Source organism: Macaca nemestrina, chromosome 5 (genome assembly GCF_043159975.1).
Source record: "Macaca nemestrina isolate mMacNem1 chromosome 5, mMacNem.hap1, whole genome shotgun sequence".
NCBI classification, from domain to species: Eukaryota; Metazoa; Chordata; class Mammalia; order Primates; family Cercopithecidae; genus Macaca; species Macaca nemestrina.
Window position 1 is genome coordinate 42,551,646 of NC_092129.1, and position 19,235 is coordinate 42,570,880.

Genomic DNA, 19,235 nt, shown 5'->3' on the forward strand with positions numbered 1-19,235 from the left:
TCCTTTAACCTTAAAACCTCCTTAAAGACCCCATTTCCATATACAGCCAAACTTTGGGTAAGCCTTCAACATATGAATTTGCAGGGACACAAACCTTCAGTCCATAACACATCTTTTCTCTGTAAGGTACATCACAGCATTCTTCAGCTTAGGAACACCAAACATCACTTCTGCACTATGGTGGGGAGCCATTTGAAACAGTAAAGTCACCAAGAAAAACCACAGAAATGAAAAGATGTGCAACTAAGGAGGCAGAAGGACCTTTGATTGCAGGATGAGAGCTGAAACAAAAAGGCAGAGCTTCACCTGGTGCAACCTCAACTGGAAAAGTGCATGATGAGTGATTCAAATTTTTTACCATGTCATGCGTGTCTATGAATGATACAAAAGCACAAGTGTTGATTTGGGGGTTAAAAATAAATTTTAGCAAATAGGCAAATCTACAAATAATGAGGATCAACTGTATATATTTTGGATACATTGAGAGGATCACCCAGGAGAGGGGCTGCCACACATGCCCATTTGGATGGTAGTGAGAGGATTACAGTGAAGATGGTCCCACACCCAAATGTGATCATCCAGGTGCTTAAGAGGGTAGAAGGACATGAGCAGACACAAAGGGCTAGCTGGCAATCTGGGGTCTCCCTTCATTCTCTTGCCCCACAGGATGCTGAGATGAAAGCCGGAGGACTTGCCACAGGGCCTGCTATGACAAAGCAAGGTGACTCCACAGCACAGGATAGATAGCCAAGCCAAGGGATGGAGGCAGCAGAAACCCAAAGGGCTAGAGCTCATTAGAGTTGAAGAGAAGCAGAGATCAGGAAATGAATGTCGAGTTCTTTTTAAGAACATTTCTGGAGCTGGAGACCACCAGCTGCAGGTTTCAGCCCTGAAGAGCAACAGGGCAACAGCGTTGGACAAGGGGCTGGCCACTACAGATACATGGATTCCTATCAGCACAACCCATGAACTGTCATGAGCCCGGCGCCTATCCATAGCCCATCAGCACAACATGGAACCATTAAGTCACATTCTTTTCCATGCTTTCACCTAGACCTCAATATCTCAACTAGGTAGAAATACAGGGGGTAAGGTCAAACTAAGTGAGCCACTTAGTAACTTTATCCAATAGTGACTTAAGATGACTTAAGGGACTATTTAAATTACTGGAACACTAAACTTTAACATTTAGATTGAACATTTAGCCTTTAACAACAGATTGAACATTTAGCCTTTCCCCCATTTACCAATGGGTAGAAACTTGGGAGGGCCAATTAAACAAAATATAAAGAAATTCCCTTTTCTCTACATCTCAGCTGTACTATGAACTGACATATGTGATCCGGTTACATAATGTTTTTAATTGGCTATCCTCTTAATGGTGGTCATAATCTGGGGAGGAATTTAGATGCTTCGTAATTAATTACAATAATAAGACAATTTCTGATGAGAGCTTCAAGTGTTCATTAAATTGGTTTGTTTTATCCAGGGGGCAGCAGTGAGCTTTGGCAATGCTCTCAGCAAAGAAAGACACTGAATTGGTGCTCAGACAGTGAGTGCTACTCTGAATGTCTTGGAAAGGGTGTTACAGTACTTTCAGATGTATTTCTTATGGTTTTCAGGGCTAACTGCAAAAGGCTAATCTGTCAGGTGCACAGCACCATAGCCCTGCCCTGCCATCTTCATTTCTCCTTCCCCAAGACTTTATACCTCCACATCCCCTCCTGATTCCAAGATGCCTGGCCTGGGCCCTCTCCTATAACTGATGCTCTCGGCAGTAGTGGTAGTAGAGATGACTTCTCTTTTAGTCCACTCCCTTAATTGTCCAGCAATTCTTCATGTTGGTGATGTTGTTCTTAAGATTTGAAATGTGCTAATGATTTTTCACTGCCACCCCTGTCTGCCCTTCTCTGCCCTGTTTAGTGCACTGAGAAGCTGCCCCTTGGGATTGTGCATTCAGGCTCCCTTGCTGGCTGGCTTCCAGTTGGGTTCTGCCACGGAAGGTGCCCGCCCTGTTTGACCCTCCCTGTTTTTATGCACCCTCCCTGTCTCTGGCACCTGCTGCATCCCTTTTTGGCTACAGCCTTTATTGAGGGCCTGTCCGCATCAGCCCCATTACTTAATGGGATTTAGTGACACTGTTACATTCCCCTTGTTCCTTCAGCCCTATGGGTGGAGACGATTTCCAGCTATTGCCAGTCTCTGAATACTTTAACAACCCCTATTGTTTCCCTTAAACCTACCCCAATGCTCATAAATTTCTTCACTGAAATTCTTTCTTCAATCACAGGAGTTGGAGTCTGCTTCCTGCTGGAACCCTTCCTGATCCTTTAAGTTAATCTCTAACTTGCTGTTGGTGATGCTTCCTTTAAGCCTTGAGTTTTTCATAGTTTAACCCACAAACAACTTACTTTCAGAACTGTCATAAGTGCCTGCTAAAATTGCAATCTCCTGGGACCCATCTTTCTAATCAGAATCTCTAAGAGAGCCCAGTGGTGATGAATGCATCTCCATTTTAACCCACTCCTGAAGCTGAAGGACCTGATATGAGGCTCACCACTGCTGGGAGTCAGCTAGTGCCTGAGAGCGTGTTCTTGGGCATGTCAGTAGCCTTCCAGAACCCTCTGATCTCTGACAAAGCCCCTCTTTGTTCATTAAGATTAATTACATGCATTTCAAGTGATTTAAACTTCTAAGAGAAAAAGGTGTCTATAAATAAGATATTTTTGAGCCAAACCCACCAAGCGTTTGGAGCCCTGCTGAACACGAATCTCAGTCTGCCTTCTTGGGAACACCAAAAGCGTGAATATCAAAGGGGAGTTGAACATTCAGGCCAGTGTGCTCAGGCTTGCAATGGTCTCTTTTAGAAAGCCACCCCTACTCTTCCAGCACTCACTCTTTGGGATCTTTACAGAATTCAGAATTACAGGAAACGGCCGCCTAGTTATTCTTGACTTTCATTTATTAACTTTACAGAAGGGAAACTGGGCAAAAGGCTGCCCAGAGGCTCACTCCGAGGTTTCTGGAGGTCAAAGTCTAGGCCCAGATGTGCTGGAGCTTCTGCTCAGGGTCTCACTAAACTGAAATAAAGGTGTTGGCCAGGCTGCATTCCTTTCTGGAGATCAGCAGAATTCAGTTCCTTGTGATTGTAAAACTGAGGCTCCAGTTCTTTCACTGACCGTGCACCTGGGGTGGTTTCAGGTCTTAGAGGCTGTCCGGCAGTTCCTGGGCATGTGGCCTCCTCCATGAGCCCTGTCTCACTTGGGCTTTATGGATAATCTCCCTTTTATGAGCTCGAAGTCAACTGATGAGTAACCTCATCATAAAATAATATCCCTTCATCTTCACAGCTTCTGCCTACACTAGAGGGGAAGGAATTATACAAGGCTTATATGCCAAGGACAGGAATCATGGGGACATCTTAAAACCCTGGCTATCACCAGGGCTTGCCTTAAAGCAGCATATTAATAGCAAATATTTATTGAGTGCCAAACACTGGTCTAAGCCCTATACACAGGTTAACTCATATAATCTTTAATCTTTACAACATCTCTAAGAAATAGGGACTATTATCATCCTGTTTTTTGTTGTTGTTGTTGTTGTTGTTCTTTGTTTTTGTTGGTTTGTTGGTTTGTTTGTTTTGGAGATGGAGTTTCGCTCTTGTTACCCAGGCTGGAGTGCAATGGCACAATCTCGGCTCACTGCAACCTCTGCCTCCCTGGTTCAAGCGATTCACCTGCCTCAGACTCCCAAGCAACTGGGATTACAGGCACCCGCCACCAAGACTGGCTAATATTTTTTGTATTTTTGGTAGAGATGGGGTTTCGCCATGTTGGCTAGGCTGGTCTTGAATTCCTGACCTCAGGTGATCCACCTGCCTTGGCCTCCCAAAGTGCTGGGATTACAGACGTGAGCCACCGCACCCAGCCATTACCCTGTTTTTATAGGCAAATCACTTGAGGGATATAAGGACATATGCAAAATTAGAAATAAGGCTTAATTCCCCCTGTTAAAAGTAAGGTAAGGAGCATCCCACCCTTTCCTTTTCTTCAGAGTTTCTTTCTCTGTCCTTGTCAAATGTATATAAACCTTGTTAATGGCTAACTAAACCTCTGGCCAGTGTCAATACTCAGGAATGTTTCCTGAAGTGTCTAAGAGCCGTCTCTTTGAACTATAATCAAGGAAGATAACAGCCAGTCTCCCTGTGTCCTGGGAAGAGATAGGCCTACCTGTGACCTAACCCTTAATTGCAAAACCTATCCAAGGTAATGGGTTGGATCCACTTAGCTATATAAAAGAATGAAATTTCTTTCTTTATAATGCCTTTAGCAGGTTGCCTGTCTGTGATATACATCACATTCTAGTTTTTTGTTTTTTGGGTTTTCTTTGAGACAGTCTTACTATGTCACCTAGGCTGGAGTGCAGTGGCACGATCTCGGCTCATTGCAACCTCTGCCTCCTGGGGTCAAGCGATTCTCCTGTTGCAGCCTCCTGAGTAGCTGGGATTACAGGTGGCCATCCCAATGCCTGGCTAATTTTTGCATTTTTAGTAGAAACGAGGTTTCACAATGTTGGCCAGGCTGGTCTCGAACTCCTGACCTCAGAAGATCCACTCGCCTTGGCCTCCCAAAGTGCTAGGATTACAGGTATGAGCCACTGTCCCTGCTGCATTCTGGTTTAATGCTGACTCAGTAGAGAAGTTGTTTTCTACTTTCCTACCTTTGTAAAGAGGTTTTGTGGATTTGGAGGTGATATGGTTTGGCTCTGTGTGCCCACCCAAATCTCGTCTTGTAGCTCCAATAATTCCCATGTGTTGTGGGAGGGACCTGGTAGGAGATGATTGAATCATGGGTGTGGGTCTTTCCCATGCTGTTCTCGTGACAGTGAATGAATCACAAGATCCAATGGTTTTAAAAACGGGAGTTTATCTGCACAAGCTCTCTTTGACTGCTGCCATTCACACAACATGTGACTTGCTCCTCCTTCCTTTCCACCATGATTGTGAGGCCTCCCCAGCCACGTGAAGCTGTGAGTTGTCCATTAAACCTCTTATCTTTGTAAATTTCCCAGTCTCAGGTATGTCTTTAATAACAGCATGAAAATGGACTAATACAGGAGGAGATTTTTTTTTAATTATATTTCCCTAATAAGTGCAGAGAAGTTAAGTAACTTGTCAATGACACCTTGCTACTGAGTGGCAGAATTTACACTGTGAACCCAGGTCTCTGGTTCCAGTTCTAAAGTCCATGTGCCTACTCACCTCGTAAATCTTACAGTTTTACCAGAAACAGTTTGGAGTATCACCTATTCTTTACCTGAAGCTTCCCCATACACCTATCAATGACCAGTGAGGCCTCCATACCTAATCTTTTAGATCAGGATTTGGAGCCATGTAATTTGTTGTGGTGTGGGTTAACTTGTGCATTTGTAGGATGTTTAGCAGCATCCTTGGCCTTTACCCATGAGAAACCAGTAAGGTACCAAGATGTGACAATCAAACATGTGTCCAAACATTGTCATAGATTTTGAGGGAAAAGGGACAAAATCACCACAAGTTGAGAACCAGTCCTTTAGTGGACACACACACACACACACCACTTGCTTGGCAGAGAGACAGGAAGAAAGAGAAGAGGACCTATAAATGGGAGAAAGGCTTTGACTTTCACACAGTGGGTAGAAGCCAATGGCCTGGTAACTGAGGCCGCAGCCTCCTAAATCTTGCTTTTTCAGAAACAAGAAGAAAAATGTTGGGTTAGCAGTGGCTTCATGACTCTTTCTTCCCATCCTTTCTTTCTGGTTGGATTGGAAAAGTTAAGTGTCTGAGAAGAGTTAATCACAATAAAAATAATTTCTCTTTAACAAAGATTTGGGCTACTCTAGCTTGTACCGTATTTCCCTTTATTCTTTAGTGAAATTTCAAGTTTTGTGAAATCCTCTAAAGGATCATTGGGGGAAAAAATAATGAGTTTGGTCAAAGACTCTAACTTCAGACTTTCTACAGCTGCAGACCACAGCAAGAAGGTGACTTCACTCTGGAAAATTCTCAACTGAAAGCCTGGGAACAATCAAATAAAAGGTTTGGTTTTTTTCCCCCCCAAAAGATTATATGCTGCCCATATTCAAGCATTTGTATCTTTCTTAAACTAACCAAAACATACAGAATTATCTTGTGGAACTAGAAGATTTATGAATTGAAAACAAACCTAATGTACTTTCACTCCCTTGCCTGAACATCCTGTACTTCAAATATGTCAGAACCGTACTGTTTTTGTTCTGGGCTCTTTCCTTCCAAGTTGTATAAAGGACTATTCCTTTCACACAGTCAGCAAATAATAAGCACATATCAAAGACGTGTTATCTCGCTAACACTTTAAGAAAACAAAGAATGGTAAGATCCAGTCTCTCTTCTCTCAAGTTAGGTCACCTCTGTGAGAGACCAGCTTTATATTTGAAGTGAAAAAGCATTTGCAAAATTTTCTAATCTAGGAGCTCTTTTACTCAAAAACAGATTTGGTTTTCAAAGTTTATTCATCAATCCTTTTGTTTATAAGTAAAAGGAGACCAAAAGTGTTAAATGTTGTATTACTCCTTGATGTATTCCTACCAGACAGAAGCAGGAATGATTTCTTTCATGCTTTGAAAATTGACATACATTTTCTCTTTACTTGGATATGTTGCAGTTGCATCAGGCATCTTCTTTCTGAAATAAAGCAACTTCAATTACAATAAAAACCTGCTGAGGAAAACCACCTATCATTGATGGTTTTTCCAATGTTCTATGAAGTCCCTTAGCAAGTACCTTTTGATGTTATGTAAATCCCAACAGGCATTACATTTATGGAAACCTTAGCCACATTTTTCCGTGCTTAACTTTAGACTTTTAAACCTGCACTCTAGACTTCTCCTAAATTAACTATAGGCTACCTGCGTTGACTGGGAGACCTGGCGGGTCCTATTTTATTTTTGCTACCACAAGCCAAACGCAAAGCCTTGACACTGATCCCTCCAATACTTTCCACCACTACGTGGCTGCCAAGGTCAAAGGCTGCCTTCAAGGTCTCCAAGACGGGGATCATAGGAAGCTTGTAACCTTGGAAAAATCCCTGGTGAATTGATGCTGACATCACTGAATAATATGAGGATAGGCTGACCTGACCTCTCTGCTTCTCAAAAGTCCAGTTCCTGGAGGGTGCTCTTTGGCCTTCAGGAATCTCCTGCTTTCCTTTCCCTTGGCAGAAGGCCAGTCTAGCAAGGGTCTGGATGGTTATCGTGATATGGTCCTCCAGGAAGTCGCTGTAAAATCTTTCATTTATTGCCTGATCTGCTATATCTTAGTGGGGGAAATGGTCTGGACCTCAAGCATGTACTCAAGAGTAGGGCTGACACCCACATTTGTTACAATTGACCCAACTCTATATATATACATTTGATACACACACACACACACACACAAGATATATGATATATTTTTCCCGATTTCATCAGTTTTTTATTCCTTCTATTATTGATTGTTGAGCAGTGTATGAATGTATTACTTTTCACTGGTTGCATAATTCATTCTTTGTGCTTCAGAATATTTCCCACTGTCCAACAATGTATCCAGTTTGTCCTGCAACCTTTGCCATTTTCTCATCATTTTCATTGTATTATTTGTACCTACATTTTTGTCACAATGACACACTTCTTCTAAAAGAATGATCCTAAAGCATCTTTGTAACCAAACCTCATCTTGGAGAAAACACTCAGTGGCATAAACCGACTGTGCAAAAGTATTGATACCATCATTTGGTGCAAGCACAGTTAAAGTGCCTTTCTGGAATAATTTTGGTCTATTTAGGTTTGAAAATTATTTAGTGGAAAGAGCTTCTTTGGTGTTTACTCGGAGGCAGTTAACCTATCATTCATCATTTATCTTCTCCTCAACTGTTAGGAGATAGTGCAGTGTAAGGGAAAGAGGAGTGGACTAGGAGCCAAGGCACCTGTGCAAAAACAACAAAAGTATCCCGAACCACTGCTTCCTCTAGCTGTACTTTTGCACAAATATCTGCACTAGTATTATTCAATACAATTTTCCATGATGATATAAATTCTCTATACCCCTACCGCCCGATACTGTGTGCCCAACATAATAAAGTGTCACTGGCCACAAGTGATTATTGAGCACTTAAAATGTGACTAGGTGACTGAAGAACTAAATTTTTAACTTAATTTAATTTTAATTAAATTAAATTTAAATAGCCATACAAGGCCAGCAGCTACTGTAGTGGACAAGGCAGGTCATAAGGTTTAGATCTGTATCCCTGCCCAAATCTCATGTCAAACTGTAATCCCCAATGTTGGAGGTGAGGCCTCGTGGGAGGTGATTGCAACATGGGGATGGATCCTTCATAAATGGTTTAGCACCATCTCCTCAGTGTTATTCTTGTGATCATGTGTTATCATGAGATCTGGTTGTTTAAAAGTGTGTAGCAGCTGCCTCTCTCTCTCTTCCTTCTGCTCTGGCCGTGTGAGATATCTTACTCTCCCTTTGCCTTCCACCATGATTGGAAGCTTCCTGAGGCCTCCCCAGAAGGAGAGGCTGCTATGCTTCCTGTACAACCTGCAGAACTGTGAAACAACTAAATCTCTTTTCCTTGTAAGTTACCCAGTCTCAGTTATTTCTTTATAGCAATGCAAGAACAGACTAATAGGCCTATGATTAATTCCTTGCAATTAAGTGACAAAGACTTTCAAACCACAAATTTTAAAAATATCTTCCCCCATATTAGTCCATTGTGAGTGAAACAACTGAAGTTTAGCACCTGGTTCACATTGCCAGAATGAAATTATTAGTCCTGTTTACTAATGCAGTGCTGCTAGAAAATCAGTGAGTAGTTCTCAACGGGCTGGTGAAGCATTGCTGTATCTAAGCAGGAAAATGTATAGACTTCATATCACATGTGCATGGTTTTTGTTAGAACTGCTTGCAATGGGCTATCCAAGTAGAAAGGATAACAGTGTACAAAGACGTTGAATCCCAACTCTAAATTGCTCAGACTTTCTAAGTCTCCATTCAAATCTCCCTGAATATTCACCAGTTCTAGAAAACAAAGGAAGTAAAAAATAAAAGCAAGGGGCAGGGTGAGAAGCAAAGCAGTAAGAGTCTAAGAAGTCAGCAGAAAAACATACTTTTGTAAATTGGACTGGTTACCAACAAAATCATCTGATTCAAGGTAGGTAAGGTTGGCACTTCATCAAGGTATGGGAGTTCCCTCCTTGCCCTGGTTTGACCCTTCCTTCCAGGATGGACCTCTGGGACTTGCCCTTTCCATCCAGTTGCTCCCCCAGAGCCTCCTGGGTTCGGTTTTGGTCCCTGCAGGTGAAAAGCCCTTTTTCTCTTGTTTCTAGACTGTTCATCACTTGCTTCAAACTGTGGTGCACTGCTCTTCCAAGGTTCTACTTCACTTTCTTCCCAGGCTCTTGCACTGCTTGGGGCTCCTAAAAGTCTACCCGTACCCCTGTCCCATTAATCTTTATACAGGGAGGTTTACCTGAAGCATGTTTAGTAACATGTAAAGACATGCAAGGATATTGAAACGTGGTTTTATTTCTCCCATGTTTGGAATAAAATAGCTGCTCAATAAATATTTTGTGAATGACTCATAACCTGGGAACATGGGAGTTGTAGAATGAATGATCAAGCCCCTCTCAACCAAAGAATTGATGTCACCATCGCCCACTTCACAAATGTGTCACAGCTACCAAAATGCTCTAAACATTTGTAACAAGAATAACATTTTTGAGACATTAGGTCAATATTTATTTGTTTCGTTTCTGGTGATTCCTTTTCCCTAATTGTCTTTTTTTTTTTTTTTTTTTTTTTTTTTTTGAGACGGAGTCTCGCTCTGCCGCCCAGGCTGGAGTGCAGTGGCCGGATCTCAGCTCACTGCAAGCTCCGCCTCCCGGGTTCACGCCATTCTCCTGCCTCAGCCTCCCGAGTAGCTGGGACTACAGGCACCCGCCACCTCGCCCGGCTAGTTTTTTGTATTTTTTAGTAGAGACGGGGTTTCACCGTGTTAGCCAGGATGGTCTCGATCTCCTGGCCTCGTGATCCGCCCGTCTCGGCCTCCCAAAGTGCTGGGATTACAGGCTTGAGCCACCGCGCCCGGCCCCCTAATTGTCTTATATGTCGCTACCTATTGAACTAATGGGCAGAATCCAGTGAAAATGAGAGCCATTACTGTTCTTTGTGTGAAAGTGGATCTTAGAAAATTGCAGGTAGACAAAAGTCTGCAAGCAAACACCTCTGTTCTGCAGAGGCCATGCTTTACTCAGAAAAAAAAATGATTTAAAAAGACACTTATGTGGTCTGAGGAGCTGAATGCTGGGGCCCCATCAAAGGGTAGGGATGGGCAGCACTGGCCACAGAAGGGTTCCCCCACCACAGCCCCATGGCAGCCTTCCTGGGCTGTGGAAAGGAGCCAAATTAGAGGGAGGAAGACAGGCCAGGGCCTGACCTCATAGGGCAGTCAGAGAGGTTGGGGGATAATCTGTGAGCACAGTGTAAGCCAGGAAAACAGCCAGTCTTTCACAGATTTCCAGTCATCTAGAACTGGAGAACCAGCCTGGGGCAGCTCCCACAGTCTCACGTGGTACAATATAGAAATAAGACAGCAACAGGAGGATGGGGTGGGGGCAGGAGGGAGGATGTAGGTGCAAGTAGGGCCATCTGACTAGATGGGGTCAGAGTCCAGAGTCCAGGCCTACACGTACAGTGTAAGCAGGCCCCTGACATCAGCCAGGAACCCCAGCTTGGCACCTGAGGTGCATGGGGTTAATCACTCCTTTGTGAACAGCAGAGCTGAGAGAGCAGGCTCCTCAGTAGAAGCCATGACTCTGCAGAGGGCAACACAGGGTCAGAGGCCCTCCTCCCTCTGCCAGCCCACAATTCTCTCATCTAGGAATAGAAGGAGAGAGAGAGGAACTCTTGGGAGGGGAGAAATTGCCCTGGAAGAGGGTTTCAACTTTCAATGGACTGAATATTTACCCCCAAAGAACCATTTTAGCCCGGAAAGAATGGAAATTGTCAAAAAAAAATGTCAAGAATGGAAATTGTCAAAACCCTGTTGTCAATGCAAACAGGGGCACTGCGCAAGATGAGCTCAGTGAAGGAAAATAAAGATGCATTTCCTTATTTTTTATTTGTGCACATGTGATTCATATGTGTGAATTTTGACCCCACTACAAATACATGAATTATTTTCCTATCAATATGTTAAGAGGAAAAAATGCTTCCCACTTCAGAAATTAAAAGCAATGATTACCAGATTGTGTCTTAAATCTAGAAAAAGTTCCCATTCAATATATGGGCTCTTTATTATGGGCTCCCCATTCAATGCTAGGCTCTTACCATATACCATGCAATGGGCAGGCTCTGTAAGTTCAGATTAAACATGTAATGTTCATGTAGGACACTGAAAGCAAACGATCTTCACAGCCAGAGAAAACAAAATGATCCTTAGAAAGATTATACCTGCAACCTGGCCAACATGCTAAACCCCGTCTCTACTAAAGATGCCAAAAAATTAGCTGGGTATGGTGGCATGCGCCTGTAATCCCAGCTACTCGGGAGGCTGAGGCAGGAGAATCTCTTGAACCCAGAAGACAGAGGTTGCAGTGAGCTGAGATCGCGCCATTGTGCTCCAGCCTGGGAGATAGGGTGAGACTCTGGAAAAAAAAAAAAGATAGAAAGAAGGAAAGAGAAAGAAAGAGAGAGAGAGGAAGAGAGAAAGAGAGAGAGAGAAAGGGAGAAAGGAAGGAAGGAAGGAAGGAAGGAAGGAAGGAAGGAAGGAAGGAAGGAAGGAAGGAAGGAAGGAAGGAAGGGAGGAGGGAGGGAGGGAGGGAGGGAGGGAGGGAGGGAGGGAGGGAGGGAGGGAGGGAGGGAAGGAAGGAAGGAGAGAGATAGTGGGAAAGAAAGAAAGAAAAAGAGAAAGAAAGAAAGAAAGAAAGAAAGAAAGAAAGAAAGAAAGAAAGAAAGAAAGAAAGAAAGAAAGAAAGAAAGAAAATACCTTTATTAGTTATAATATTGAAAAACAAATGTCCTCATCCTGCTTCTAGCAAGACCCCAGAGCAAGCTGATGAAAGTGCTCATTGGTCACCTACATGTTGCAATTTGATATTTATAGTTAGCACCCCTACCTCAAACTCTTCCTCATAACCTATGTATGGTTGTTCAAATTACCATTTTAGTCCTTAAAGTCGAGCAGTATCTCTATATGCAAAACTATATTCCTAATATCATCATACATTACCATTAATAATAGCTTAAGGTTATTACATGAGTTATAGTTTACACTGAGATTTACAGAATTCTTTAACCTGGATGGCAGGTTGGACATTTTTTGCACCCATTTTACAGATGAGGAAATTGAGGCACCTTTGTTCAACAGTCTTTCTCAATAAAGATTAACCCAGATCTTTAGACTTGTGGACTTGCACCACCAGCCCATTCAAATATCTGCTTGGCTGCTGCCATTCCTAGGATAACTGATTTGGACTTTGCTACTTACCTATAGATTCTTTCTGATTTAAAAGTGTAGCATAGCTCTAGATCCACTGTTTGCCCAAAAACTTCCCTTATCCACCTTGCCCACACTAACCTCGCCTTTCTCTGAATGCCCACAACACACCTTATTGACATTGCTATTTTGTAATCCATCATGTTCTTCTTTGAAACAACTCTTACACTGTTACTTACCTTTCCAGATGCTTACATCTTGTTGCCCCCAACTAGATAGAGCTCCTCAAGGATCTTTTCCTGTCCATTTGCCCCACACTCCCTTGCAGAAGACTTGGCAGACAACAAGTCCTCATATATTTCTGGTTTTATTGATTAACTAAAACACTTCAATTTCTCTCCCTAAACCCCTGGGACAAGAGAAGAACTCCCCAAACAGACAACCACACTGACAAAGACAATGTTCTGCTTCACAGTTTGGCATATGACCGTCCCTGCCAAGACCCCAGATATTAATTTGTTATTTAACCCAATCCAGTGAAGATTGCATAATTTCATCCTTCCAATCAAGAATGCTGTTCTTTATTTAATGACTGAAACCTACTTACTCAGCTTGCAAATATGGTAGTAATTACTTGATATACAGATTAATGCATTCCCAGGCTAGTGCCTTGCACCGAACTATCAAATATAATCGGGGTTTCTAACCTTGTGACAGCCCTACAAATTGCCTTCTTTATTTCCTTTTCTTAAAAAGTACGTTCAATCTACTCTGGACTTTCCCATCTGTCGTCAGGTGACTTCCTGCTCTGTTAGCTGACTGTGAGTCACGTCGCTGCTGCACAGCACGTTTAGTAAGACTGCCTCTGCGTGTGAGGCGACCAGGAGAGGAAAGGAGACACTTGAGCTATCAGACCTCTCTCCTGGTGGGATATTGTTTGTTTCCCTTACCCTTTTCATTTAAAACCTCTTAGTTACAAGCTTTGCTCCTCAGTTTATGCCTCTGTGATGATGCTTCAAAAGACAGCGAAACCAGTTTCCTACATTCCAAAATAAAAATGACATTGTAAAAAGTCCATCACTTTAGGCAATGAATCATTTATCTGGGCAACCCCCTTCGTCAAGGGGCTTCTTCCTTTGGGCCACATTTCAGGGATGTCTTCTGTAAGGCAAATGGTTGTGAACGAGTGCGTACGTATTCTGGAATCAAAATGATGCAAGTAGAGTTTAAAAGGAATTTCAGAATTACAGGAAAGGAGCTATGAGGGTAGAGAGGATGAGTTTAAAATACAAATAAGGAAACTTCGTGGATTGGGGAAGTCATTGGAGCAAAATAATGGGGAAGTTGGAGGCTCAAGAATAAACAACGTCTAGAAAGTTAGAGGAGTCTGGAGGTCAATGTTTGCCTTCTGCAAATATCTTGTATATTATTTTGCTACGTGGGGGCTTAAATTAATCCTCATTAAAAGAGGATAAAGGAACAGTAACACTAGCCTGTCTCATCTGATATTTCTGGGTTTTTGTTTTTATCGTTATGATTATTATTATTATTATTTAGAGACAGGGTCTTGCTCTGTTGCCCAGGCTGGCATGCAGTGGCGCAATCATAGCTCACTGCAGCCTTGAACTTCCGGACTCAAGTGATCCTCCCACCTCAGCCTCCCAAAGTGCTGGGATAATAGGCATGAGCCACCATGCCTAGCCTGTTTTTAGTTATTATTTATTTTTTCTTTTTTGGGACAGTGTTTCACTATTTGGCCCAAGCAGGCTTAACACATTTCCACTTAATATGCTAATAAAGTAATCAGTATTTGGATAAAAAGGTGGCTAAACGTAGAAATAATAATCTAAACTCCATGTAATAATTTACAAATCATTTGGGGATTCTAAACAGGACACAGACATCTATTAGCTGAATAATAAATAGCATGTGTATAGCCAACTTCTTTATGCCAGTCTTTCTGGATTGGTGATATTATGGATTTGTGTTGGAGAAATAAACGTATCCATTAACATTTTAGATCAGCAGTTTTAAGCCCCAAATGAAAAAGGATATGTATTGATTAAGGTTGTATCTTTACAACATTCAATGAAGTTATTCTTGGCATACTGTTTTGGAGAAATTGGATCTGCACTCATAGGTATGTTTACATGTCTTCTTTAAATAGAAGATTTCAGGGTTTTTTTTTTCTTCTCCTAAGGCCTAGTGATATATGGGTGCTCTCCAAATGTTCATTTTATAACAGTTTAAAAATCTCAGTAATGTGGAGTGGGTACCTAGTACTATTGAATTAAATTGGAAAGCTCTGTATTTTTATTAAGAAAAAGCTTCACCAATTATTTAGAATGAATTGCTCCAAGATTCTCCATTGGCTTTCATTTAGGAAGCCAATGTCATAGGGTTTGGACATCGTAGTTGTTTCTGGATTACGATGGAAATATGATGGTCATTCTCTAAGGCTGAACCTATTATTCCTAGAAAGGAGGGGAATAATAACATCATCAACTAAAATCAATGTGGAATCATAAGGAAAAATCTCGTGAATCTTTCAATTAAATGAAATCATCTTTCAAGGTAACATATTCCGTAGACAATTTTTCTGCCTACTTCAATATGACCTTAGAGGGCTAGCTCCAGTGACTAAACCCCCAACCAGGCAAAGCTAAAATTCTGTCTTGACTCAAAAGCAGAATTCCACTACCTGAGTCACCTACAAAACTTCAACAGCACCCTGGATTTTCCTGAAAGCATCCCCAGCCAAGGATTGGGCAGGTTTAGGCATGTTCTCTTATGAAACCAGCTGATGACACAGTTACAGGGACTATGGCTCAAAGGTTATGGGTTGGGTTAGCGCCAACCCTGGTATACTGCCCTCCATTAAGTACTGAGAACGCTCATCTCTAAATATCAAGACACTGTTTGAGATGAAATATCAATGTGGACTGCTCTTGGCAAACACATCACTTTTAGATCTATCCTTTCACAATATGAAGTGTATTTCTTGCACCTTGGCTTAATTCCATCCGATTCCCATGAATTACATGTCAATTTTCAGCTGCATTTGCTCATTTGCTTTTAATACTTCTTCTCTCTGTCTCTCTTCTAGGTAGAGAATCATTTCTAAAACCCAGTATAAAAATCAGCCTCAAGCAGCCAGCACCTAGAGGAGGCTGGAAATCTTAAAACTCGTTGGAGCAGGCCGGGTGTGGTAGCTCATGCCCATAATCCCAGCACTTTGGGAGGCCGAGATGGGCAGATCACGAGGTCAGAAGATCAAGACCATCCTGGCCAACATGGTGAAACCCCATCTCTACTAAAATACAAAAAAAAAAAAAAATTAGCAAGGCATGGTGGTGCGTGCCTGTAGTCCCAGCTAGTTGGGAGGCCGAGGCAGGGGAATCGCTTGAACCTGGAGACAGAGGTTGCAGTGAGCCGAGATCGTGCCACTGCACTCCAGTCTGGTGACAGAGCAAGACTCCATCAAAACAAACAAACAAACAAATAAAAAACAAACAAACAAACAGAAACCCATGTTAGAGCAAGAAGGGACTTTGAAGATTAGCTGGTCTAAACTTAATTCAAACGAGTTAGGATGCCCATGTTAACACTTCCAAGCAGAAGTGCAATCTAAATCCAGCTGCTGGAATTCTCAATGCATATGACTTTGACCCAGTAAATACACATGGAGGAATGTAGTCTACAGATGTATGTACAAGGACACTCAAGGTAGCAGTTTGTAGACAAGAAATAATGGAAGCAGCTTACCTACCAATAAGAGAATGGCTTTCAATAAAAAGATGATCAAATAAAGCGCAATCTCTGAACGTGGAGACACTGCAGACCTGAGAAGGAGGTAAGGCAATCCCTGTATCAGCAAAAGGTGTTCATAATATAATCTCTTTAAAAGAATTTTTATGCATGCATGGGTAGGGGCTGGAGGTACGTATACATGAATGTACATAGACAGTGGGAAAGAATGCCTGCAGGCCTGTTTTTGTTTTTGTTTTTGTTTTGACACAGAGTCTCGCTCTGTCACCCAGGCTGGAGTGCAATGGCGCAGTCTCGGTTCACTGCAACCTCCAACTCCGGGGTTCAAAGAATTCTTGTGCCTTGGCTCCCTCCCCCCACCCGCCCCGCCTCAAGTAGCTGGGACCACAGGCGTGTGCCACCAAACTCGGCTAATTTTTATATTTTTAGGGGTTTCACCATATTGCCCAGGCTGGTCTTGAATTCCTGACCTCAGGTGATCCACTCACCTTGGCCTCCCAAAGTGCTAGGATTATAGGCGTGAGCCACCACGCCCAGCTGCAGTCCTGTTTTAATAGTGACTACCTGTAAGGAATCGGACTAGAAGAGCAGTGGGAGAAAGAGAAGGTTGTTTACATTTTGTTTTATAAACTTCTGCTATTCATTTTTAAAATGGAACAAATTAAGGGATAAGAAAGATGCAGGTGTGACTTCCTGACTCTCAGGTTGATGCCCTCTGCATTAAAAGTATTGGTATGAACAATTTCCCGGTGCACTAAATATGCTTCTCAAAAGACCCCTTTCCTCCCTGTTCAGACAATAGAAACATATTTAATATCCTTTACTATTGGCTAGTGCTGGAAGTGTGACTTATTTAAAGGTTCAGTATGATAGAAAATGATTCATTTAGGCTGGGCGCAGTGGCTCACGCCTGTAATCCCAGCACTTTGGGAGGCCAAGGTGGGCGGATCATGAGGTCAGGAGATCGAGATCATCCTGGCTAACACGGTAAAACCCCATCTCTAATAAAAATACAAAAAATTAGCTGGGTGAGGTGGCGGGCACCTGTAGTCCCAGCTACTCGGGAGGCTGAGGCAGGAAAATGGCGTGAACCCAGGAGGCAGAGCTTGCAGTGAGCCGAGATCACGCCACTAGACTCCAGCCTGGGCAACAGAGCGAGACTCCATCTCAAAAAAAAAAAAAAGAAGAAGAAGAAAATGATTAATTTTCCCCACCAATACAACCTGCAGCCTGTTAAGGTCAAAGCCTCTGGTGGAGGCCGCACAGGTAATGATATGGGAGTACTGATAACTGCTCTTTCTCCCCCAGTGACTGGTAGGGGCCTTCACTGGAATATTTCTCTCTGTCAACTCTGTGCACAGGGTTGAGTCCTGGCCATGATAGAATGAATACTGTCATTCAAGTTTCCCCTGGCCTTACCAGACTGTACAGATAACAGGAACAACCCCAACTCAAATTTCCCTGGTTTTTTCCATAGCCTGGGGATGGTGGACCTTTTGTACCCTGTAAGGTATCTTTCAAATATTTCTTGAGGTCCCTACAAGTTGTCTCACAGGTACTGCTGAATGACATCCCTCCTCTAAGCTGGCCCATGGCTTCATCTGTCCACTGGCTGGCCAGCAGAGTCTCCTGTTTGCCCCTTCCATGAACTTCCACAGCTGAGGCTCAGGAAAGCTGAGATGTCCAACTGACTTGGCGTTTTCTTTTAAGTAGGAGAAGTGCTTCCTTCCCCACCCCGTCATGTCAACCACAATGAGGACACCCAGCACTGATGCCCAGCAATGTGACTTCTGCTCCAGCATATTACAGAGTTTGAATTAAGAATTTCAGATTCCCTTTGTAGGCTGCTGACTGCTCAGAGGAGGTAGGCTTTCATTCCTAAATATGTATTGTTTGCCTGCTCTGTGTAGATGCATACAACGTGCACAGGGATGAGTGAAACCACCAAGGACTCTGACCATGACATTTTTAGCCTAGTCATGGAGAAAGATGATGACCAAGAAATAAAAGCAAATAAATATACAACCACAAATTGAGATAAGTGCTATGAAGGAAACAGGCAGAGGTGTGAGAGAAAATTACAAAGGAGCTACTTTCAATCAGAGGGTCAGAAAAGGTCTCCAAGGTTTTGACAGTTTATATAATAACTATTAATAGGACATATTAGAAATCCAGACTTGGAAAAAGGGAGGGGAGGGGTTTTTAGAAGAGATTTGTTGGGGAGGATAGGGATGGTACAAAGAGGAGGAGGAGTTAATATTTTCAGACATTACTATGAACCAGTAACATTCTAAGAACTTTACATATGTTCTATTCTTTAATCCTAACACAACCCTATGTAGGAACTACTGTTAACCCTGCTTAACAGAGGTATAAGATGTAACAGAGGTATAAGATGAAGCACAGAAGGGTTAAGTAACTTGCCCTTGTCACACAGCTACTAAGTGGTGAAGGTGGAATTTGAATCCGGGCAGTCTCAGACCCTAAGGAAGAAAAGACTTTGGATTATTTTAGCAACTTAAAGACCAGTGTGACTGAAATGGAAAGAAAAAAGGGGGGGAGGGGAATGGGAGAGAAATGGAGTTGGCAAAGCAAGCAGGGCCTTCCTAGATCATGCATGGATAGGCGGTCAGATTTCATCCTCAGAGGGTGTCATGGCTGATTAATTAATACTGCTCCAAAGGAACAACACTGTTCTGGGGAGCCAGCTGTGGTCATGAAAATAATGATCACTTCTGTTACTTTCTTAGGCTGAGGTATTAGAAAACGAGAGTGCTTCCTTTACGCTGAGAAGAAGAAAGGAGCCTAAGATCCTGGGGATGGAATTACCCTCTCTGGCAGAAAGGTCAACTTCATGCATAACCCAGGAAACGGCACCACATCCCAGGACCTACCTGGAGCAATCCATTCCCTGCGTTATAGAATGATGGATGGCCAAATTAAACAGTATTCCACTTGGGGGTGAGCACT